Source organism: Oryx dammah, unplaced genomic scaffold, assembly GCF_014754425.2.
Source record: "Oryx dammah isolate SB20612 unplaced genomic scaffold, SCBI_Odam_1.1 HiC_scaffold_6, whole genome shotgun sequence".
In the NCBI taxonomy this organism is placed as follows: domain Eukaryota; kingdom Metazoa; phylum Chordata; class Mammalia; order Artiodactyla; family Bovidae; genus Oryx; species Oryx dammah.
This window is the reverse complement of record NW_024070190.1, coordinates 2177817-2202425: the sequence shown is the minus strand read 5'-3', so window position 1 is coordinate 2202425 and position 24609 is coordinate 2177817. Positions and strand designations below refer to the sequence as shown.

At 43.7% G+C, this 24609-nt stretch overlaps 1 pseudogene; it reads right to left on the bottom strand.

Moving 5' to 3' along the window:
- Nucleotides 1-3876: 3876 nt before the first annotated feature.
- Nucleotides 3877-4460, bottom strand: LOC120865391 (annotated as a pseudogene).
- Between the last annotated feature and the right edge of the window lie 20149 nt (nt 4461-24609).

Sequence of the window (24609 nt, the reverse complement as noted above, 5' to 3'; positions counted from 1 at the left end):
TCTTCGCCGTGTCTTCTCTTATTGTGGAGCACAGACTCTAGGTGTGTGAGCTTCAGTAGCTGTGGCTCCTGGGCTCTTGAGGACAGGTTGGGTAGTTGTGGTGCACAGGCTTAGTTGCTCAACTGCATGTGGGATCTTCCTGGACCAGGGATTGAATCCGTGTTTCCTGCATTGACAGAGGGATTCTTCTTCATTGAGCCGCCAGGGAAGCCCTGTTGTTTATTTTAGATATAGTAGTTTGTATCTGCTAATCTCAAACTCCTAATTTATCTCTTTGCCACCCTTTTTCCTCTTTGGTAACGGGAAGTTTGTTTTCCATGTCTGCGAGTCCATTTCTGTTTATGTTTCGTAAGTTCCTTTATGTCATATTGTAAATTCCACATTTAAGTGATATCATATGAAATTAGTCTTTCTCTTTCTGACTTACAGTACGTAGTATGATCATCTCTAGATCCATCTATGTTGCTGCAAATGGCATTATTTCATTCTTTTTGATGGTTGAGTGGTATCCCATTGTATATATGTATCACATCTTCTTTATCCATTCATCTGTCAATGAACATTTAGGTTGTGTCCATGTCTTGACTACTGTGAATAGTGCTGCTATGAAACCAAGAGTGCATACATCTTTTCAAATTATAGTTTTGTTCAGATACATGCCCAGGAGTGGGATTGCTCTTCCTATGTTAATCCTATCTCTAGTTTTATGAGGAACCTTCTTACTATTTTCTATAGTGGCGACACCAATTTATATTCCCACCAACAGTGTAGGAGGATTGCCTTTCTCCACACCCTCTCCAGCCTTTGTTATTTGTAGACCTTTTAATGATGGTCATTCTGACTAGTGTGAGGTGGTACCTCCTTGTAGTTGTGATTTGCATTTCTCTAGTAATTAGTGACGTTGAGGATCTTTTCATATGCCTATTGGCCATCTGTATGTCTTTTTTGGAGAAATATTTATTTAGGTCTTCTGCCCACTTTTTGTTTGTTTGTTTGTTTGTTTTACAGTTTCAGTACCAATACGTTTTTATTCATTGAAAATTCCCAAGGAAAAGAAAGGGAAGGGAAAGGGGTCAGCAAATATGTTACAAAATGATAGCAAATGGGAAAGGAAGTACCTGGCACAGCAAAATCAGCCATCAAATAAACACTGCCCAGATGGGGTCGCCAAGGCCCGGGGGCTATGTCTCCTGCAGTTCAGGAATAAGAAGGGATGAGGGAAAGAACAGATGGATACATGCTCTTCTACCCTCCCTCCCTATAAATTCAAGATTTCATACAAAGCTTTGGTTTCTAGCAGTAAACATGGAGTTACATTCACCCATCTGCTATTAAACAATCTTGTGGCTACTTTGACATAAGTTTCTTGCACCTGCATAATCGTTCCTGAGGGACTTGGATATACATTCATCTTTCCTTTCACGGTCTCCCAGACCATCTTCTACATAGAAAGCCCTCCTCATTGCTCCTCTCTACCCTTGGATTTCCCTGGTGGCTCAGATAGTAAAGCATCTGTCTACAATGCGGGAGACCTGGGTTCGATCCCTGGGTCGGGAAGATCCCCTGGAGAAAGAAACGGCAATCCACTCCAGTACTATTGCCTGGAAAATCCCATGTACAAGGAGGCTGGTAGGCTACAGTCCATGGGGTCGCAAAGAGTCGGACACAACTGAGCGACTTCACTTTCACTTTCACCCTTGGGTAGAAATTAAAGTTGGTCTTAATCCATCCAAATATAGCAGTCCTAGCATGAATCAAATCAAGGAATGGTCGTGACTCAAGATTGGGAACAAGGGATGGAGAGATCTTAGCTTCTTCAGGATTTTTGCACAAATCGTTTAATTCCAGATACCCCACAAATTAAACATATAGCTATATGGTCTATTTTGGGAGGCACAAAGGTGGAAAGAGGAGGGGGTAGAAATCTAGTTTTTAGGACTGATCTTGTTTGAAATAGGAAATAAAGGAAGGGAACACAAAAGAAAGGGCGGTTCAAGATGACCCCGCTTCAAGAAGTGGGGCCCCAAGCTTATGTTTCAGATCTTTTTGCCTGGTGCAGGACATTTTGTCAAAGATGCTTTGGCTATTTTTCTCAATATAAAAAGAAGTTTGTAAACAATAAAACCCCAAAAGAACATGGAGAAGACCAACACATTATATTTACACAAACTAGGCCACCTAGAAGTCACCAAATCAGCTACTTGTGAAGTCCTACGAAGCCCAGACAAATATAATAACTAGAGGGGGCAGCAGTTGGGAGAGACAAGGATCAGACACACATCACCCAATGCGTTCTACTGCATTTGCCCCATGACAACACAATGAGGTAGGTCTGCAGTGATCTCACAGCATGTAAATGACCGACCCCCCTCCACTTTCTCCTTTAGCTGCCATGATACCAATCACTGCTTCAGCAGGTCAGGACCCTGGCTCTGGGAACCACAAAGAAGCCATTGCTGATGGTCCCTCTGCAAGCCAAGGAGGAAAACCCCAGAATCGTTAAAGGTCTTGCCCTTGCTTCACATATCCATCCCTGGGCAGCTCAAGATGGGTACAGAGGCATTGTTCTTAAAAACCTCTCCTTACCAACTTCCATGTCTTATAAAAACACACACTTACACCCTGTTGTGCATGGTCGCCCTAGCCCAGTCAGGTGAAGGATGGACCTGGTATATAAAGCGAGTCCTGCGCCCTGGGATTATAGATATGGAACAGGAATCCTTTATCACACATACAGATGACCTTTGCCTAATCTTGGCTTCCCCTGCCTGCACTTCTTACCTGACCCAGCCTCTCCTAACCTCTCTGCACCACGTTTTCCTGTTCAGACCAATTTCCAGTCTTTCAGTAGGAAGGAGACCCAAGTCATAGGGCAACCCAGTTAAAACCTAGTCTCTCATGAAACGCTGATGAAGATGGAGGGGTTTCAAGAGGACACTATGGCAGAAGAGCCACCTCTAAGTGGCAAAAATAAGGTAGTTCAATAGGCTATACACGCCAAATAGTTGTTCTCTCTGGTGATGCAGCGTTCCTGCCATGCAGACCCAGAGCTGCTGCCTCCTTATCCCTGAGATTACTCATGAACCTGAGAACACAGTGCAGGAATGAGGGCCTTAGATTAACACACACAAAATACAAAACCAGAATATTTATATTAATTTTAAAAAAAAGCAAAATGCACAAGATACATCATTTGCACACAGCTAGTGCAGTTGACATCCTGGAGAAAGAGGGACCCAAGGTACAATCACCAAAGGCAGCAAATAAATAAAATTGTGTTAGCTCAGGATGGGGTGAGAATGAGCTTAGAAGCGGCAGGTCTGCAGCTGTTCCCTCGATCACCCCTTTTGCCTGTCATCACAACCCACTACTTGAGACACTTCTCAGCATTCTGTCCCAAGAGGGGGTTATGAGGAGAGAAAATGAGGAAAACCCTGCCACCTCCCTGGGATGTTTCCTCCCACAGAATGTAGTGGCTTGTGGGTTGGGTCCATCAATCTGCTTTCTTCTTAATCTTTACACTCTGATATGGGAAATATTATTCCACATTCTTCTTTAAGAGTCAAACAACTTCCTTACCCAGGCCACTTTCAAAAGCTGGAGATTCTGGGGTTGGAGACTCAGATAAAGCATGCAGGGAGGGTTAACCCCCAAAGCCCTCATGTGCATTTGGATAGGGCTGATTGGAGTTTCTTTGCCTCACCCTTCCTCCCACCAAGAGGGAAGAAGGGGTGATGCTGTGGACTCCAGCCTCCAGATACATGGCCGTGCCAGCTGCTCCCTACCCACCCTGTCCCCGCTTTCTCCACTCTGCCGATTGATGCCTGCTCCTCAAAATTTTCTGATCACAAAAGGATAGCTCCCACCCACTGTGGCTCAATTCTGGGCCTCTGGGAGTGTGACAGAGTATGGATCTCTTCTTCCTCCTCTGGAAAGTAGGCTGGCTTTCCCTGGGGGCTGGGAGCTTGCTGGGCCTTCAGTGGGCACGAGGCTGCCACGTGGTTGATGCTCTGGCAGAAGTGGCACTTCCTGGGCTGGGGTGGCAGTTTGCATTTCTTGGCATGATGGTCTAGACCTCCACAGTTGTAGCACCTGTCTCCCTTTGATCTGTGTTTCTGCATATTCTTCCCTTTGGGCCTCCTTTCACTCCCAATACAGAACACCCCACCAGGGCCGGTGACCCGGATAGATTCCAGGCCCTTGGCGGACTTCTTAAAGGTGAACTCCATGGCCTCACCCTCCTTCAGGCTCCGGAAGCCCTCCATGTACAGCTTACTCTGGTGCACAAAGACATCCACCGGGGGGTCGACCGTGATCCCTGCGCGAGCGGTCATGGACAGGAAGCCACACCCCCTGTGCACGTTGAACCGCTTACAGATGCCGGCACCGTGCAGCCCCTGTGGCTCCTCCAGCGCGCGGGCGCAGCCACCTGCAAACTGCTGGTTTGACACAGAGCCCATGGTAGCCGGCTGAGCCCGCGACCCCAGGCCCCTTCTCCGGTGGCTGCTGGCCCCAGAGAAGTCCGGAGGCAAAGGGGTGGCTCGGGCAAGAGGCAGCTACATCTTCCCCAGCTCTGCCCACTTTTTGATTGATTTATTTGGTTTATTTTTTGGTGGTTGTTGAGCTCTTTGTATATTTTGGAAATAAGCCCTTGTCAGCTGCATTGTTTGCAAATATTTTCTTTTAGTCCATAGGTTGTTTTTGTTTTGTTTATGGTTACCTTTGCTGTGTAAAAGCTTATAATTTTAATTATGTCCCATTTGTTCATTTTTGCTTTTATTTCTGTTGCCTTGGGAGATTGACTATAAGGTCTGGGGTTTTAATGAAAAATGTACTCATGTATTTCTTGAGTAAATAAAATCCAATAATTTAAAAGAAAATAAAATAAGGAAATATCTTATTCAGAATACGACCCCTATAATATTGAAAGTATATAGAATGCCCAGAAATTGTGAAAAAAGCTAAACACATAAAAAACTAGAACTACATATGGTTGGTCCAGTAACTCTTACCTAATCAGGTCTTTTAGTCACTGTTTACTGAGCTGATGGTCTGGAGAGAGGAAGGTGAATTCAACCTTCTATCCCAGGAGGGACTGGCCCTCTGAGAGCCAGGAGAGAGACTCACCCAATCAGCAGAACAGAGGGAGGTTTCCAGGAGTGACCCTAAGCAGTAAGGCAAGTAAGGCAAGCGGTAGGTGGTGGCGGGGATGGGAAAGGGGAGAATTGGTCCTGGCAGAGAGAGAAGCATGAGATAATCCTTTCGGTAGAGGGACCCAAAGCTTCCTCCATGTTCCTGTCCTGGAGGAAGGGGCCCAGTCCCTGGCCTCCGTGAGCCACCACCCTTGCAAGGGAGGCCCCATGTCACACTTCACCACTCACTGGCTGACCAGGGCACTCACTCTGATCTTGGGTGATGGACGTGGTCCTCAAGGCCTCCATCGCAGGGGGGATATCCTTGGAAAGCCGGGGTCATGGAAAGGAAGGCTACACGCCTTGGCCATCTTGTTTCTCCAGGGACCCTGTCATTACACTGGTGATAAACCTGCTGTTTTTCCCAATTAGCAGCCTTAATACCTCATGCAAGCCATTAACAGGCTGGTGCAGTGGATACACATCTTTTGATGTAGTTAGCAATGTTGTTAGCCTAATCCATAATCGATACTCGGGTAATTGCTTCCTTGGGTTTGTATTTAGTCCTTGGGGTCTTGGTGTCATGAGGATCATCCGTCTCCAGATGTGATAATGAGTGTGTGTCAGTCACTGACAGCCCTGCTCACCCAGGACCCCTCAAGGGACAGCTCAGCAAGCAGACACTGATGGTCAGGCTTTGTCCCCAGCGTCCTGGAGCCTTTGGAGGATGTGGTTGCAGCGAATCCTGGGTCCATCAAGGGCTTGGGTTCCTGCTCTGGGAGTAGAGGTCAAAGAGTGGTCCCAGGGAAAGCTCAGACCCTCCCCCTCTGCATACTGCCACCCTTCCAGAAGATTCTAGGGAGAATACTGAGGATGGTCCCCCAACTAAAGGTGATGAGACATCATGTCCTTCATATTCTTCCTCCTCATGCTCCCTCAGCTCTCCCCCTCCAAGCGCAGCACACCGTGGCCTGCCTCCCCAGCTTGCTGGGAAGCCTGAGGCTGAGCTGAGTGCAATTTCCTCTCTCTCTGAGGCTGGCGACAGTGATGGCGGCTCAAGGTCAGGCCAGAGCGGCAGGAGAGGAGCCTGTCAAAGGCAGTCCTTATGAATGGGTTCTCATCCGACTGTAATTGGAATTAATATTGAGGCTCTGCTTCCAGGAACTTCCCCAGCAGACAGATCTGGGCTGCAGAGGTCTGGGCTGGAATGCTCCGAGAGCCAGCCATAAATCTCTCCCCGACATGACGATGCACAAGCTAATTGCTCTGGAAGCACACAGCATGTCATTCCGCGTCCTCCCAGCCTCGATCCCCTTGCTGGGAACAGGGCCAGGGAGAGGTGGACGGGAGCTGGCAAAGTCACCGTGAAGGAAAACATTTTAATTCATTTAATTATGAGTCTCAGAAAACCAAGCTCTGTTTCTTCTTGAGCTAGTCAAAGGAAATGAGATGTGACACTTCCCACCCCCACCTTCCCCTTGGATAAGCTGAAAGTGTTGGATGTGGGCAGCATCAGGCTGAGTGCATCCAGGAGCAGGTCCTATAGGGGGCAGTGGTCCAGCCCGAGCAGGCCGGTGACCCCCCAGCCCCTGATCAGCTCCCTCCCCCATCCTCTCTCTCTCACACACACACATAATCAGCATTGTCTCTTTCCCTTCACAACGGACAAAGTTTCATGTTGGATCTACCCTTTCTAAGTATGCGCTTGATAGATGGCAAGATGGTAACAGATATGAAACTTCAAATAATAATCAATAAACTTTTAAATGATAACCATAAGCTCTTCACCAGAATATCTGTACCTATCTGTCCCTCCATCTGTCCATGACGGTGATGTATGTTAGTGTATCCACAACATGCCCCGCTTAAGTACTGGGCACCATTACTTGAGGATGCAGGCAGGGCTTGGGTTCCATTCTAAGGGCAGGACATTAAGGTTTAGAGCAAGAGTTGCCCTGGTTGATGCTTTTAGAAGAGTCAGTCTGAGGGACCCTGGATGCTAGCCTGAAGAGGTAAGACATTCTCCTGGAGGAGACAGGAAGCTGGAAGGGGCTTTTCAGTAGGGAACTGGCAGATTGTTCTTGCTTGTCTTTGGCCCCTTGGTCTGCCCAAGTGCAAATCCCGGCAGGCCTCACACCTGGCAGCCTGGGGCACTTGTCCCTCCTTAAGGAGCTTGTGTACTTGCGCAAGCTCAGGGTCCTGCCAACAGCAGAGCTCCACTCCTCCCACTGAGAGGCCTGGGACAAGGTGTCCTTGCCGAGTTCTTTGTTTCCTTCTCTACAAAACAGTATACTGAATTTACACCATCTGACACTGATGTACACTTTAAAACACTGAAAATGGTAAATTTTAGGTTATGTCTATTTTTATGACAAAAATTTTATAAAAATTTAATATCTAATTCATAATAAAATTCTCAGAAAAAATAACAACAAAGGGGAAATAGCTCAACTTGATAAAGTGTTTTTATTAATATCAAAAACCTACAGTCAACATTATACTTTTTTAGCTACTATCCTTAACATACTAGGCATTTATTCACATTTTTTAATACTAGAACTATTCCTACCTGCAAAAAGAGCCCTCATCCAGACTCACAGTCAGTACAGGCTGCCTTAAGTGCTCAAAGTAATTTACTAATTAATTATAGCAATAATCTTGTACATAGTTTCCATTGTTCTTATTGATTTCTTTTGTCTTTACCTCTCTGGGACTTTTGCATTAACAAATCAATTGAATAACATTCTTCATTATATATATATTGTTTATTAATAATTAAAATAGTTGTTTATCATTAATTGCACTAACAAGTGCTTTTTGAAATTGATAATTGCCTTCCCAAGGGTTTAATAGAAAAAAATTACCCTCTTGGGTGAGAGAAGACTTATAAAATTTAAAATATATTTTATTTCTGTAAAAACCAAAATTTAAATTTTGATTTAAATTCAATGACAGAGACAACATTACTTCTTCCTTCCCAGGCTGAAAGACTAAATGCTTTTCCCCCTCAGCTCAGGAAAAAGATAAGAATGACCACTCTTGCCACAACATTGTACTGATGGGTCTAGATGGTGCAATAAGACAAGAAAATAAAATAAAAGTCATTCAGCCTGGGAAGGAAGAAGTAATGTCTCTGTTTGCAGGTGACATGATTGTTTACATAGGAAATTCAAAAAAATATGCAAAACCCCCATCAAACCCTCTGAGAACCCTCGTTAAGTAAGTTCAACAAGGTCACATGATAAAAGATAAACAAAATCAATGTATTTTTATATATTAGCCTGAACACAGGAATACTGAAATTAAATTTAAAATAGACCTATTATACAATTTAGCAGTCCCACTTTGGGGTATATCTGAAGGGAATGAAATCAGTATCTTAAAGAGATATCTCCACTCCCATGTTCATGGCAGCATTACTCACAATAGCCAAGATAAGGAAACTACTTGAGTGTTGTAAATAGATAAAGAAAATGTTATATATAATTATCCACAAAAAAGAAGGAAATCCTCCCTTTGCAACATCATGGATTAATCTGGACATTATGCTAAGTGAAATAAGCCAGATAAAGCAAGACAAATATGTATGATCTCATCAATATGAGGAATTTTTTAAAAACTCAGAGAAGGAAAGAGGGAAAGAGTGGTTTCCAAGGTCTTGGGTGGAGGTTGGAGGAGGAAGTGGATAGATGTTGGTCAAAGGGTGAAAGCTTTCAGTTATAAGATGAATAAGTTACATTATAACTTTCAGTTATAAGATGAATAATACACAACATGGTGACTATGGTTAATAATACTATATTGTATACTTTAAAGTTACTGTGAGTAGATTTTTAAGCTTTCTGACCAGGTATGAAAAAGGTAGCTGTGTGAAGAGATAGATGTGTTAACTTGATTGTGGTAATTATTTCATAATGTATATATATATCAAATAATCGTATTGCATACTTTAAATAATCTTCCTCAGTAGCTCAGATGGTAAAGAATCTGCCTGCAACGGGGGAGATCTGGGTTAGACCTCCAGGTCAGGAAGATCCTCCGGAGAAGGAAGTGACAACCCACTCCAGTGTTCTTGCCTGGAGAATCCCATGGACAGACCACAGAGCTGCAAACAGTCAGACATGATTCAGTGACTAACACTTTCATTTTTCATACTTTAAATACAATTTTGTCAATTATGCCTCAATAAAACTGGAAAAATACAATACTATTTATAATCACTAAAACAAAACATGTAGAATATTTGAATGCTGAGAACTACTAAACCTGATGAAAGAAATCAAGGAAGATCTAAATAAAGGGAGATGCATACTGTGTTTGTATATTGGAAGACTGAACATGGTAGAGATACCTATCAGTTCTTCCCAAGTTGAGATTATTCTAAAACTTACATGGAAGGTCAAAGGAACTAGAATAACCAAAATAGTTTTGAAAAAGAAGCATAGAGTAGGAGGAATTAGTCCACACGATTTTGTAAAGTAAAATAAGTAAAAATAAATAAATAAATAAATAAAATAAAATAATAAATTAAGACATTATACAGCTATAGTAATCAAGACTGTGGTACTGGTAGAGGTTAGTTACATAGACGAATGGAACAGAATATGGAACTCAGGAAAAAACCCACAGAATAAAGCCTGACTGATCTTTGGCAAGGTGCAAAAGTAATTCACTAGAGGAAAGATAGCTTGTTCAACAAATAGTGTTGCAGAAATCAGATAGTCATTGGGGAAAAAAAAAAGAGTTGAACTTCAATCTAAACCTCATATCTGATTTAAAAAAAATTACCTTACTAAGGCTGATAGACTTAAATGTAAAAGTGAAAACTATAAAGCTTTTGGAAAAAAATAAGAGAAAAAATTCGGGACTGAGGATTAGGCAAAGTGTTCTTCGACTTGACACTGAAAGCACAATCCACTTTAAAAATCAATAAATCGGGCTTCTTCAGAATTAAAAACTTTTACCCTGCAGAATATTCTATTAAGAGGATGAAAGACAGGCTATAGACAATATATTTGGAAAATATATTTGTAAGCCACGTATCTGATAAAATATAAAATATACAAAGAACTCTCAGAAGGCAATAAAGAAAAAAAACCCAATTAGAAAATGGGCAAAGGACATGAAGAGACATCTCACCAAAGATGGCAAATAAGCACATGAAAAGCTATTCAACATCACTGACCATCAGAGGAATGTGAATTAAAACCACTACACATCTGTCAGAATGTCTAAAATAAAAATAGTGACAACACCAAATGCTAGTGAGGATGCAGAGAAACTGGATCCATTGGATCCATTGCTCATGAAGACATAAGATGGTAAAGCCACTCTGGGAAACAGTTTGGCAGTTCTTTAAGAACAAAACAAAAAAAAACAAGCAGCAGCAATAACAACAACAACAAAATCCCTAAATATGCAACTACACTGTGACCCAAAAACTACATTCTTAGGCATTTATATATGAGAAATGAAAACTTAGGTTTACACACAAATCTGTACAAGAAGATACATAACAGCTTTTTTGGTAGTAGCTGAAAATTGGAAACATCCTAGAAAACAGTCTTTTATTAAGTGATTGGTTAAACAAACTATGGCAAATCCACACCATGGAATTTTACACAGCATTAATGGCAGAAAGTGAAGAGGAACTAAAAAGCCTCTTGATGAAAGTGAAAGAGGAGAATGAAAAAGTTGGCTTAAAGCTCAACATTCAGAAAATGAAGATCATGGCATCCGGTCCCATCACTTCATGGGAAATAGATGGGGAAACAGTGGAAACAGTGCCAGACTTTATTTTTTGGGGCTCCAAAATCACTGCAGATGGTGACTGCAGCCATGAAATTAAAAGATGCTTACTCCTTGGAAGAAAAGTTATGACCAGCCTAGATAGCATATTCAAAAGCAGAGACATTACTTTGCCGACTAAGGTCCTTCTAGTCAAGGCTGTGGTTTTTCCAGTAGTCATGTATGGATGTGAGACTTGGACTGTGAAGAAGGCTGAGCGCCGAAGAATTGATGCTTTTGAACTGTGGTGTTGGAGAAGACTCTTGAGAGTCCCTTGGACTGTAAAGAGATCCAACCAGTCCATTCTGAAGGAGATCAGCCCTGGGATTTCTTTGGAAGGAATGATGCTAAAGCTGAAACTCCAGTACTTTGGCCACCTCATGTGAAGAGTTGACTCATTGGAAAAGACTCTGATGCTGGGAGGGATTGGGGGCAGGATGAGAAGGGGATGACAGAGGATGAGATGGCTGGATGGCATCATGGACTCGATGGAGGTGAATCTGAGTGAACTCCGGGAGTTGGTGATGGACAGGGAGGCCTGGCGTGCTGCAATTCATGGGGTCGCAAAGAGTTGGACACGACTGAGCAACTGAACTGAACTGAACTGAACAAGGAACAAATGATTGGTCCATGCATCAACCTGAATGAAACTCCAGAGGATTATGCCAAGTGAAAAAAACAAAGCTAAGGTTATATACTTCATGACTCTATTTGCATAACATTCTTGAAATGATAAAATTATAGAAATGGAGAATGGATTGATGTTTCCCAGGGGTTAAGGGGTAGAGAACTCTTTTCCTTGGGGGAGCTGAAGGGGGGGGACATATATGACAATAAAATAGCAACATGAGGATCCTTGTGGGGATGGAGATACTGTGTCTCCCCACTGTATCTGTGGTTATCCTGATTGTGACATTGTAGTATAGTTTTACAAGATGTTATTATCCCTGGAGGAAATTGGGTAAAAAGTACATTATAAATGTACTAATAAACCTCTCTGTATTATTTATTAGAATTTCATATGAATCTGTCTTTAAAAATTAAAAGTTTCATTAAAAAGTACTACAAATGTTGCCTAGATTGAACAAAATCAAGCTAAGCGAGTGATTTTAATGACATAAAGCATTAAAACAAAGTTATCTTTGATTACCTGACTTTTAAACTTCATCCAAGCAATCCGTATACATTGTCTGTATAAAACATTTAAGCCTATTACAAGGCTTATAAAGAAAAATGACAGTCCTTTGCCCTAACGCTCTCCACCCGTAGAAGGATCTCATTTAGGCTTTACAGCTCTTCCATCTGGTATATACTTTCAGATTCTAAGAAAAATGCTTACATTGCTATTTCTTGATTTCTCTATTTAGATGTCAACTAAGTGATGAGCCTGCTTTCAAGGAAACTAAGAGTTTTGTTCTGCTTACACCCCCTTCTCCCTCCACTCCCTGCCCTTAACTTCCAGTGGCATTATCTCATGACAGCTTCTTTTTAAAAAAATAATATGTATTTATTTATTTGGCTGTGTCAGATCTTAGGTGCAGTGTGCAGGATCTTCAGTTGTGGCACATGGGATCCAGTTCCCTGACCAGGGATCAAACCCAGGGCCTGCTTTGGGAGCACGGAGTCTTAGCTACTGGATCACCAGGGAAGTCCCTCTTATGATATCATTTTAAATTAATTTTACTTTTTAATATATGATTAAGTAAATATCTTTTATAGCCAAGTCAGATCCTTTTCTATTTGTTCATCCAGTCATGCACGCCTAGTATGCGCCAGGCACTGTTCTAGGTACTGAGAACCCCTCACTGAACAAAACAAATGAAATGCTTTGCATTGAGGCTCAAGGAGCTGGATAAGAAACAAATATGTGATTATTTTTCTAGTCTTAAGCACTACAGAGGATTAGGGAATGGGGTGCAAAATGCTCTTGAACAATAACCACAAAATATTATATAGTAGATGAACTGCCAAGAATTGACTATATTAATAAGAAAAGGAACATGTCAGTACAGCAAATGCTTGAGTGTCTACTGTTATTCCTATTGCTGTGTTAGACTATGAGTATTCAGAATGAGTACTAGTCCTTCCCTACAAAAGCCCACAGTATAGAAGGACTGTCAAAAGTTCACTTGGGTTTTTCCATCACAACTTATGGAAAAACCTGAACAATCTTTGCAGCCAACCCAATAATTCTGTCAGGTGTTTCACTGAATGTTGAGTAACTGTGAATCATGTTGTAACTTTCATGCTTAGCAGTACCAGCAGCAGCATCACCTTTTGGTGATCATTTGACATTCATGATTTTTTTTCTATTAACTTTCATTTTTTGATTTTTCTATAATCATGCAATGTCTCTTTTTTTATTAAAGATAGTTGATTTACAATGCTGTGTTAATTTCTGCTGTATAGCAAAGTAATTCAGTTATATATAGGTATACATTCTTTTTCATACTCTTTTCCATTATGGTTTATCACAGGATACTGAATACAGTTCTCTGTGCTATACAGTAGGACCTTCTTGTCTATCTATCTTATATGTGATAGTTTGTATTTGCTAACTCCAGATTTCCAATCCATTCTTCCTCCTCCCCCATCCTCCTCTCCCTTTGCAACCTCAAGTCTGTTCTCTAGGTCTGTGAGTCTATTTCCTAAGTTTATTTGTGCCATATTTTAGACTGCACGTTTAAGTGATATCATATGATATTTGTCTTTCTTTATCTGACTTACTTCACGGTAAACAATCTCTAAGTCCATTCATGTTGCTGCAAATGGCATTATTTTGTTCTTTTTTGTGGCTGAGCAGTATTCCACTGTGTATATATACGACATCTTCTTTATCCATTCACTTATCTATGGACACTTAGACTGTTTCCATGTTTTTGTCATTGTGAATAGTGCTGCTATGAACATAGGGATGCATGTATCTTTTTAAATTATGGTTTTGTCTGAATATATGCCCAGGAGTGGGATTCTTGGATCCTTTGGCAACTCTGTTTTTGGTTTTCTGAGGAGCCTCCATACTGTTTTCCATAATGGCTGCACTGCCTTTTCTTGTTAGGATTTTTGGTAGAGCTTTGATTAAAATGCTTCTTTGATATTATAGCAGAGATATGTGATTCTCCAATTTATTATACATTGTTGTTTTCCTAAAATATCAAGAATAATGGGGAAAACTTTGTCTTTAAAATTAAAAAAAAAAGAGGACTTTTTTTTTTTAAAGGTGACAAGTTGCAGGAATAAGGAGGGAGAACAACAATTCTAATATAAAGACACATAGGAAGCATGTCAAGTTTCTTTTTATTTTTTTTAAGCAATGGAGAAAGCTAAGTCTCATATATATATAAAGCTGGCCCTGTTGCATACCTTAGGGATACTTCTTTAAGCCAGTTGACCTATTTATGTATTTCATGTAACTGTGTCTCCACATCCCCAGAAGCCCTGATCTCTTGTTTCAGAGAAACAGAGGCCTCAGAAGTCAAGCAGAAGTTTGCAACTGGCAGAGCTATAGGATTCCCAACATTGTACCAAATCCAACATTTGAAGCTTAGATTACCTTTCTTTTTTTAAAAAATTAAATTTATTTATTTTTAATTGAAGGATAATTGCTTTACAGTATTGTGTTGTTTCTGCCATACATCAACATGAATCAGCCATAGGTATACCTACATACCCTCCCTCTTGAACCTCTCTCCCACCTGCCTCCCCATCCTACCCGTCTAGATTGTTAGAAAAAGCCCTGGTTTGAGTTCCCTGCATCATATAGCAAATTCCCATTGGCTATCTATTTTACATATGATGGTTTATATGTTTCCCGGGATGTACGGAGAGAGTAACATGAATTACCTTTGTTTGTAGGGGAAACAGTGGAAATAGTGGCTGACTTTATTTTGGGGGCTCCAAAATCACTGCAGATGGTGATTGCAGCCATGAAATTAGAAGACGCTTACTCCTTGGAAGGAAAGTTATGACCAACCTAGACAGCTTATTAAAAAGCACATTACTTTGCCAACAAGGGTCCGTCTAGTCAAGGCTATGATTTTTCCTGTGGTCATGTATGAATGTGAGAGTTGGACTGTGAAGAAAGCTGAGCGATGAAGAATTGACGCTTTTGAACTGTGGTGTTGGAGAAGACTCTTGAGAGTCCCTTGGACAGCAAGGAGATCCAACCAGTCCATCCTAAAGGAGATCAGTCCTGGGTGTTCATTGGTAGGACTGATATTGAAGCTGAAACTCCAATACTTAGGCCACCTGATGCAAAAAGCTGACTCATTTGAAAAGACTCTGATGCTGGGGAAGATTGAGGGCAGGAGGAGAAGGGGACGACAGAGGATGAGATGGTTGGATGGCATCACCAACTCAATGGACATGGGTTTGGGTGGACTCTGGGAGTTGGTGAGGGACAGGGAGGCCTGGCGTGCTGCGGTTCATGGGGTCGCAAAGAGTTGGACATGACTGAGCGACTGAACTGAACTGAACTGTAGCAGCCTGAGATATGTGAGCGATAACATTATCTTTCTGGGCCGGGGCAAAGCAATAGGTGAACAAAAAAATGATAAAAACCTTTATGGTGTAAGAATTAGGGAAAGAATGGTCAGAGATGGAAAGAGGAATGGGAAGGAATATTATCGGTCCAGCATCTTGTGGGGAAGCAGTCCACCTCCATGTCAGTTACTTCTGTTCCTAGTCAATTGGATTTGAAGGTCTTCAGCATTTGTATGCTTTCTTTTTTTAATGTCACGAGCTTGTGTGTTAGAGATGTAATAATGTCTATGTATTGGAATACATCATGGTTTGATCTAAAAATTTATCTAACTTCTACTGTTAAAAAAAAAAAAGGAAAACCAAACCCAATGCTCAAGTATTTGGACTTTTTAAAAGTTATTTTGATCAAGTATCAAAGACACGAAGTTCACCTTGCAATGGCCAGAAGAATTTAGGAAACAAGACTACTGAGAACTGCCAACTCTCAGATCCGTGCAGCATCTGTGTGTGTGTGTGTGTGTGTGAGACACAGATGGTGAAATATAAAATGGTATCGGTGCTAAAAAGGGAACAGTGTTTGCACTTAGCCTTTAAACAAACAGAATACAGAACACAGTACTTAAACACTGAAGTAGAATTTAATATCTATTTAGCTTTTTCCTTTCAGTTCAGTTCAGTCGCTCAGTCGAGTCCGACTCTTTCCTTTAGGTACTATAAAAAACTGAGATGCAGAAGTAAATTGATACCAGGGATGAAGTAAGAGTAGATAAAAATGCTGACGACTCTGGGGGCTATTCTTCCCAGCAACTTGCAAACCCTCCCTGGGTCTCTCGGCAGAGCCTACCCGACTACTAGCAGAGGGCAGCTCCAGGGAGGGCTCCAGTCTTCTCAGAGCGGACAGAGGAGACATTAGGGGCCTGACAAGGGCGAGCAAGCCTGTGGGTTTCTGGAGGAAGAGCTTATCCAGGCAGGAGGAACGGAAAGCCCCAAAGCCCTGGGTGGGATTAAGCTTGGTGTGTCCCCAGGCTGATGAGACGGAGCGATGGAAAAGAGGAGGGAGCCAGAGGAGATGACCACAGAGCCCGGGCGGCAGCGGCAGGGGTCGGGGGCGGGGGGCAGCTAACAGTCCCCTTTCCACCCAGCACCCCCTGCCTTGTGGGAAGTCAGGCTCGCTTCTCACTTACTGATGCCCTGCCTGCCCTTGGTGCTAGCTAAGATTCGGCCTTTCCACTCTGTGAAGTCAGGCACCGCTCATCCTCCAAGTTTCCATCTTTCAAAATTCTGTGACACCCTGCATCTGCTGTCCTGTCTTCTCCCCACAGAGCTCTGTCACCTCTTCCTGCCGCTCACCTCCCAGGAGTAGAAGCTCCATACCCGAGGGAGGGGCGGGGGGCCCCCCTGGAGGGCTGAGGCAGTCAGCAGAGATGTCGCCAGGGAAATGGAGCTTGAGCTGAACGGGAGCGAGTGAGGAGGAGGAGAGGGTGCTGCGTTCCCAACAGCTGGTCTGCGTGATCCTTGTCACGCTCTGCTTCCCCAGCTCGGGCTATTTTGGGTCAGGCAGCAGGCACCTGCCGGGGTAGCACCGTGGGTGGTGAGTGGCAGGCTCGCCTACCTCCTCCAGCTGCCCGGGAACAGGGCCAGGCTGGTCCCAGCTCAGGCTGGGCAAGGGGTCAACACCCCTGGAGGAGAGCCAGGAGGAGCCCTTGGAGCAGGGAAATCAGATCCCTGTCAACATCAGCTTCTGTGGTGCTCAGTCTGGGGAGGGGACAGGTGTCCAAGCAGACACCTGCCAGGCCGGCCGGGTGAAGGACGCACCACGTGACGCAGGCCACAGGCAGTGTATCTGGGTGGGCTGCGGTCTGGGGACATTCTTCACTACCAGTCAGCAGTTGAATAGGGCAAGAGCAGAGGAGTTTGTTAAGCTGAGCAGTGCTGGGCAAAGAGCAAAAGGCAAGGAAGGAGGCTCAGGGAGTCCTTGTGGGGGCAGGAGACTCTCCTGGGGATGCTGTGGCTTTGTCATAGGGCCAGGAGTTGGGGGCTCCCAACAGGGCTGGCATAGTGGAAGCAGCTGCTTCCCACAGCTCTGAGCAACCCTTACAGCTAGCTGGGAGGTGACATTGCCTCATCTGAGGAGGCAGAATGTGTCTCCTGGCCGGTTTCAACTTCTCGTTACCCTCACAACTGAGTGTGTGCACGTTTAGTCGCTTCAGTCCTGTCCGACTCTTTGCAACCCTGAGCTGTAGCCTGCCAGGCTCCTCTGTCCATGGGACTTTCTGGAGTGTGGTGCTGGGCGGGCCCTCCTCCAGGGGATCTTCCCCACCCAGGGATCAAACCCAGGTCTCCTGCATCTCAGGCAGAGTTTTGGTGCTGACCCATGGGGGAAGCCCCACAGCTGAGTGAAACACTATCAAAGTCAACCTTTTGAAAGTCACAACTCCCCACTTCTTGGGTGCAGGAGCAAAAAGGAAAGATAGAAAGAACCCCGATTACCGACTGCAGTCCCCAGTCCCATGGCAGAAACTTGGGGTCTGAGTGCAGAGGCCACGTGGCGCAGCAGCAGGCGGGGTGCGGCTGCACTGGTCAGAGGGTTCACCCTGGCTGTGGACTCTGGGACAGAGTGTGCTGTCATCCCTCAGAGCAGGGATGTATCTGCCGGTGGTGGGGCTTCCTTGGAATCCAGCAGAGGAAAGGCCTCTCCACCTGCAGCTCAGTCACCCACACATTCGCTCAGCAGGGCCGTCAGGGAATCACTCTGAACCGCCCTGACTCTTAGGGAGGCTTGGTGTGAGTTAAGAAGAGGAGGCAGCCTTGAGTCAGGTAGTGGGCTGAGTGGGCTCCTGGCCCCGATCTCCAGGCCGGTGAATACCCTGACTCGGGGTGTAGCTCCCATAGCTCCAGGCAGCATCTCTGCACTGTGGGCCCCACGTAGTTCCTGAGCAGGCTGGCTCCCAGATTTGTGACCTCTGCGGGGCCCAGTCTTGGCTGCTATCTTCGCTCCCAGGAGCAGGACAGGGGGCCTTTCTCCTTTTCTCAGGGGAGCTGCAGCTGTAGGTAGGCAGTCCCAGCCCCTGGTAAGGGGGTGCTCAGGTTCCCTGCTGGAGTCAGGGCGGGCTGGTCTGAGAGAAGGAGATGGCAAGTGTCTTGGACTCTGTGTGGTCTCTGCTCTCGGTGGCCGTGGCCTTCCCACCTGGGTCCCAGCCAGCCAAGTGGCACAGTGCGCTCTTCACACACTCACCCGCACCATCCTACTCCTGCTGATTAATTGCATAATTAGCTCGAAGCTACATGTTGCCACTCAGGGTGAATCTGGTCTAAAAATATTTTCTTATGAAAAATACAACAGAACCTAAAATAGCCCCTCTGCAGTTGCCCAGGGACACCTCCTGCTGGGGCCACCCCAAGCTGTGACTCAGGTTTTTGAGAGTGTGGAATCCTCAGGCAGCAGGCATGCTGGGCACAGTTTCCCTCCCCAGGGCAGGTGAGCTAGAGCTGTCCAACCTGCCTGGGCACTGCCAGGGCCCACAGACCCCTCAGCTCCCTAGAGCCAGCCAGAAGTCCATCAGGACTCCCCAGGAGGCTCCCATTTGTGTTGAGGCAGAGTCCAAACATGAGCTTGGAAAAGAATTTCCAGACCCAGAGCATGTCAGAGGGAATGAGTTTATTAAGAGCAAAGAGCAAAAGGGCACTGCAAGCACAGCTGGCTGACCTACTGAGAGACTGGGGGAAGTGACACTTTTCATGGGTTAGTAGTCAACTTTTATGGCCTCAGGACAAAGAAAATCCCTGCTGGAAGTTTGTCATTAGGTGATTGGTTAGGGCACTCTAGGGTGACTAGCAGGATGGGCATTTTTGCCAAATTTGGGGTAGGGAAGCCTGCTGGTGATGATCAGGGGAGGTTTTGGCAATGGTTGCAAAGAGGCTCAGACATCTTTGGAGGTGACCTTGAGTCAAGCCCATCATACAAGATCTCACAGACTCAACAGGTTACAGAGAGGACTTGCAGAGAGCCTGATTCCAAGGAAGCCATGATGGTCCCATGAGGAGTTATCGGCCACCCAATACGGGGTCCTGTGAAAAACCCTCATCACCCTGTCTGAGCCATCAGAGGAGTCTCACTAAGGACCAAAGCTGAACTGGTGTGACTTCGAAGGCCAGAGACACCAGAAAGTGTGGGCCTCAGGACAGGCGCAAGGAACAGCTGCAGCAAAGTTCCCCGGGAAGAGGTCACTGCCAACCTGTGCAGAGGATTGAGCAGGGCTGGAGAGAGGGTGGGCCTAGGATGGAAGGACGGTGCTCAGGGCTAGACCCCCTAAACCGAAGTTGCCAGGTGCCTGGCCCTGTGCCTGCATAGGACTTGGACAGTTGGCTGCATGTTCAGTGGTCAGTGGGGACATGCAAGAGCTGGGACACTGCCTCTGTGCTTCAAGCTTCATGAGCAAAACCACCCCCTGCTCTGTCACAGGTGTCTCCCTGGGTGTATTGATCAAGAGGATTGATCAGGAACTTATTCTTCCTCCCTTATAGTCTCCTTAACTGTGAGCCATCGCCTCCTACTGCTAGAGTCTGTACAGGCCGTGCCTGCCCTCCATCTGATCCGTGGGTAGGTGGCCAGCACTCCTTGCCTCCACTCCCTCCTCTGGCCAACTGAAGCAGCTAAGCACACATCTGGGGCCTTCTCTCTGGTCCCAGGCCCCTCTGGACCACATAGGGAGATAAAAGGCACAGCCTTCTCCCAAGCCAGGCAGTGGGTATTCTGGGGGTTCCTTCATGAACAGAGCAAGGGGATGCTCCCTGCAGCCCACCAGCCTTGAATCTCTCAAGGGTGATAGGGTAAGTTGGCAGCAGAGCATGGCCTGTGTGAGTCATATTCACTGGACTTGACTGTGGGTGATGCCCTTGGCCAGCAGGGGACCTTGGGCAGGTCATCTATAGCCACTGAGCCTTGGCTTCTTCATTTGTGCAAAGGAATGAACAGTCCCACTGCTCAGGGTGTGTGTAGATTAAATGGAAGTGTATGTAAACCCTTGGAATTTGGTAGATTTTTTTTTTTAATAGATGGTGACTGTGTAGTTATTACCTGAGTCAGTCAGCTCTCCAGTGATACAGCTGGAGACGTGGCCATCTCTACTGCAGGGTATCACAAAATCCAACATCCCTGGAGGGCTTGTTAAATATAGATGACTGGGCCAATAGCACTTGAAGGGGTGGACTGTGATCAGATAATGGTATGTACTCTAAACCTTAAAATAAAATAACAAAACAGGGTTATAGCTCATGAGCTTAAAAAGGAAATAAAATGGAATCATAACACAGACTTGATTTACACAAAAGGAAAATAGGAAAAGAGAAAAGGGAAAACATAAACAGAGTTGCACTTCTGCAATTGCACCATAAGTACTTTCATAAAAAGTGAATTTCTGTTGTTTTAAGCTACCGACTTTGTGGTATTTTGTTAAAGCGGCCACAACAAGCTAACACACATTTTGACACTGGGGAGTGGAGTGCTGCTGTAACAAATACCTAAAATAGGCAAGTGGCTTTGGAATTGGATAATAGGTAGGGCTGGAAGAATTGTGAGAACATGATAGAAAAATCCAAGATTGCTTTGAATAGACAGTTGGTAAAAATATGGTTGTTAAAGATTTGGCCTGTGAGGGCTCAGGTGTGCAAGGCTGCATTGTCATAGAGAATCCATATATCATCATAAACAGAACAGTGTTAGAAACAGGAACATTAAAGGTTCTGGTGAAGGTTCAGAAGGAAATGAGGAACATTTGGAAACTGGAGGAAAGGCAATCCTTGGTATTTAGTGTAAGGAATCTGAGCTGAAATGTGTTCCAGGTTGTATGGAAAGCAGGGTTTGTAACAGTGATGCTGGATATTTGGTTTAGATTTCCAAGTTTAGTGTGAAAGGTGCAGTTGTTTTGTTTTTTTTTCTTCCTTGTTGCTTACAGTAAAATTTGTGAGAGAGAAATTGAGGAAAGAACTGATAGGCAAAAAAGAACCAGTCTTTGATGAGTTAGAAAATTATCAGCCTACCCAGTTTGCAAAAGATACTACAATTAGGGGATTCACTATTAGGAAGCATGCACCCTTCAGCCAAGGGTGTGGCTGAACAATCCTTTATTTGTGAATGCAGGGACTAGCTATGAGAATTTCCAGAACCGCATTCTCAGAGCCAGCGTATTGGAGGTGGTGCTCGAGTTTTCACCTATAAGTGGTTGAAGGTGGACCTAGAGAAAAATTATCTGTTCTGTGTGAACCTGAGTTATCTTTACATGCTGAGTGATACCTCGGGGGCCTGTACATTCTAGATCTGACATTCTAGTCCTCTCTGGAGGGCTTCGTCCTCCTCTCTGACTCTTACTTATGTCATTCTTAGACTATAATTTACCATGTATCATGTATTTAAATTTATTATTAGTTTGAGCTTCGTTCAACCATTGTAGTGTATAGAATATAAAATTTAGTTTTCACATATTTTTTCCTTAGGATCTTTTTTTCTCCCATTCCCTAGACTTTCTCCCCTCAAAATCTCTATCAAATATTCCTTTTTAAAAAAATTGGAAGATAATTACTTTACAATATTATGATGCCATACATCAACATGAATCAGCCATAGGTATACATGTGTCTACAGATATACAGGTATACATAGGTATACCCTGATGCTGGGAAAGATTGAAGGCAAGAGGAGGAGGGGACGACAGAGGATGCGATGGCTGGATGGCATCACCGACTCGATAGACATGAGTTTGAGCAAGCTCTGGGAGTTGGTGAAGGACAGGAAAGCCTGGCGTACTGCAGTCCATAGGGTTGCAAAGAGTCGGACACGACTGAGCAACTGAACTGAACTGACTGATACCTGTGTCCCCTCCCTCTTGATCCCTCCTCCCATCTCTCTCCCCACCCCATCTCTCTAGGTTTTAACTGAGCACCAGCTTTGGGTTCCCTGTGTCATACAGAAAACTCCCACTGGCTATCTGTTTAACATGTGGTAATGTGTATGTTTCAATACTATTCTGTCAAATCAGCCTACCCTCTCCTACCCGCACTGTGTCCAAAAGTTTGTTCTTTATGTCTGTGTTACCTTTGCTGCCCTGCACATAGGATTGTCAATACTATCTTCCTAGATTTCATACATATGCATTAATATCTGATATTTGTCTGATATTTGTCTTTCTCTTTCTGACTTACTTCACTCTGTATAATAGGTTCTAGGTTCATCCACCTTGTTAGAACTGACTCAAATGCATTCCTTTAAGCTGAGTGATATTCCATTGTGTACACATACCACAACTTCCTTATCCTTTCATTTGTCAACAGACATCTAGGTTGCTTCTTTGTCTTAGCTATTGTAAATGGTGCTGCAATGAACACTGGGGTACCTGTGTCTTTTTCAATTATGGTTTCCTAAGGGTATTTGCCCAGGAGTGGGATTGCTGGGTCCTATTATAATTTTATTCCTAGTTATTTAAAGAATCTCCATACTGTTCTCCATAATGGTTGTATCAATTTGCATTCCCACCAACAGTGTCAGAGGGTTCCCTTTTCTCCACGTCCTCTCCAGCATTTATTGTTTGTAGACTTTTTGATGATGGCCATTCTGACTGGTATGAGATTACACCTCATTGTAGTTTTGATTTGCATTTCCCTAATAATGAGCATGGAAAAGGAAATGGCAACCCACTCCAGTATTCCTGCCTGGAAAATCCCATGGACAGAGGAGCTTAGTGGGCTACAGTCCATGGGGTGGCAAGAGTCAGACATGACTTATTGACTAGACCAATAATGAGCAATGTTGAGCATCTTTTCATGTGTTTATTAGCCACCTCTATGTCTTCTTTGGAGAAAGTCTGTTTAGGTTTTCTGCCCACTTTTTGATTGGGTTGTTTATTTTTCTGGTATTAAGCTGCATAAACTGCTTACATATTTCGGAGATTAATTCTTTGTCAGTTGTTTCATTTGCTATTATTTTCTCCCATTCTGAGGGTTTTTTTCACCAAGCAAGGTCAAATATTCCTTTTTTATTGAGGTAAAATTCACATGACATGAAAGTTGTCACTTTATATTTATTTATTTGGCGGTGCTGTGTGCCGTGTGGGATCTTATTTCCCTGACCAGGGATATGGCATGTGGGATCTTAGTTCCCTGACTAGGGATTGAACCCATGTCCCCTTCATTAGAAGTGTGGAGTCTTAACCGCTGGCCTGCCAAGGAAATCCCCTGAAAGTTACCATTTTAAGGAGTACAATTCAGTAGCTTACAGTATATTCACAATGTTGTAAAGCCATAGCTACTATCTAATTTCAGAACATTTTTATCTCTTCCAAAAGAAATACTGTACCCATTAAATAGTAACTCCCCATCCTCACCCTTCCCCCAAGACCCTGGCAGCAATTAATCTGTTTACTGTCTCAGTGGATCTGCCTGTTCTGGATGTTTCCTATACATGGGATCATACAATCTGTGGCTCTGTCTATCTGGCTTATTTTGCTCAGCATGTTTTTGAAGTTCATTCATTTTGAAGCATGCATCAACATTTTATTCCTTTTTGTGGCTGAATATTATTTCATTAGATGGATATATCACATTTGTTTATCTGTTCATCACTTGATGGACATTTGAGTTGTTTTTGTTATTTGGTTATTATAAAACCAAACATGTGAACATTTGTGTAAAAATTTTTGTGTGGACATAAATTTTCAGTTTGCTTGAGTACGTACCTGGGGTGGAATTGTGGGATCATGTGGTAATTCTATGTTTAACTTGTTGAGGAAGCATCTCCTATAGACAGTGTACAGTTGGACCATGTTTTCTTTAATCTGAAAATCTCTGCCTTTAGATTTGATTGTTTAGTTCATTCACATGTTTTGAAGAAAGATTTGCATTTTAATTAATTTTTCTGTTGAAGTATAGTTGATTTACAATGGTATGTTAATTTCTGCTGTAAAGCAAAGTGATTCAGTTATATACATGTATACACTCTTTGTAATATTCTTTTCCATCATGGTTTATCACAGGATATTGAATACAGTTCCCAGTGCTGTACAGTAGGACCCTGTTGTTTATCCATGCTACATGTAATAGTTTGCATCTGCTAACCCTAAACTCCCAGTCCATCCCTCTCCCACCCCTGTTCTTGGCAACCACCAGTCTGTTCTCTATGTCTGTGAATCTGTTTCATAGATAAGTTCATTTGTGCCAT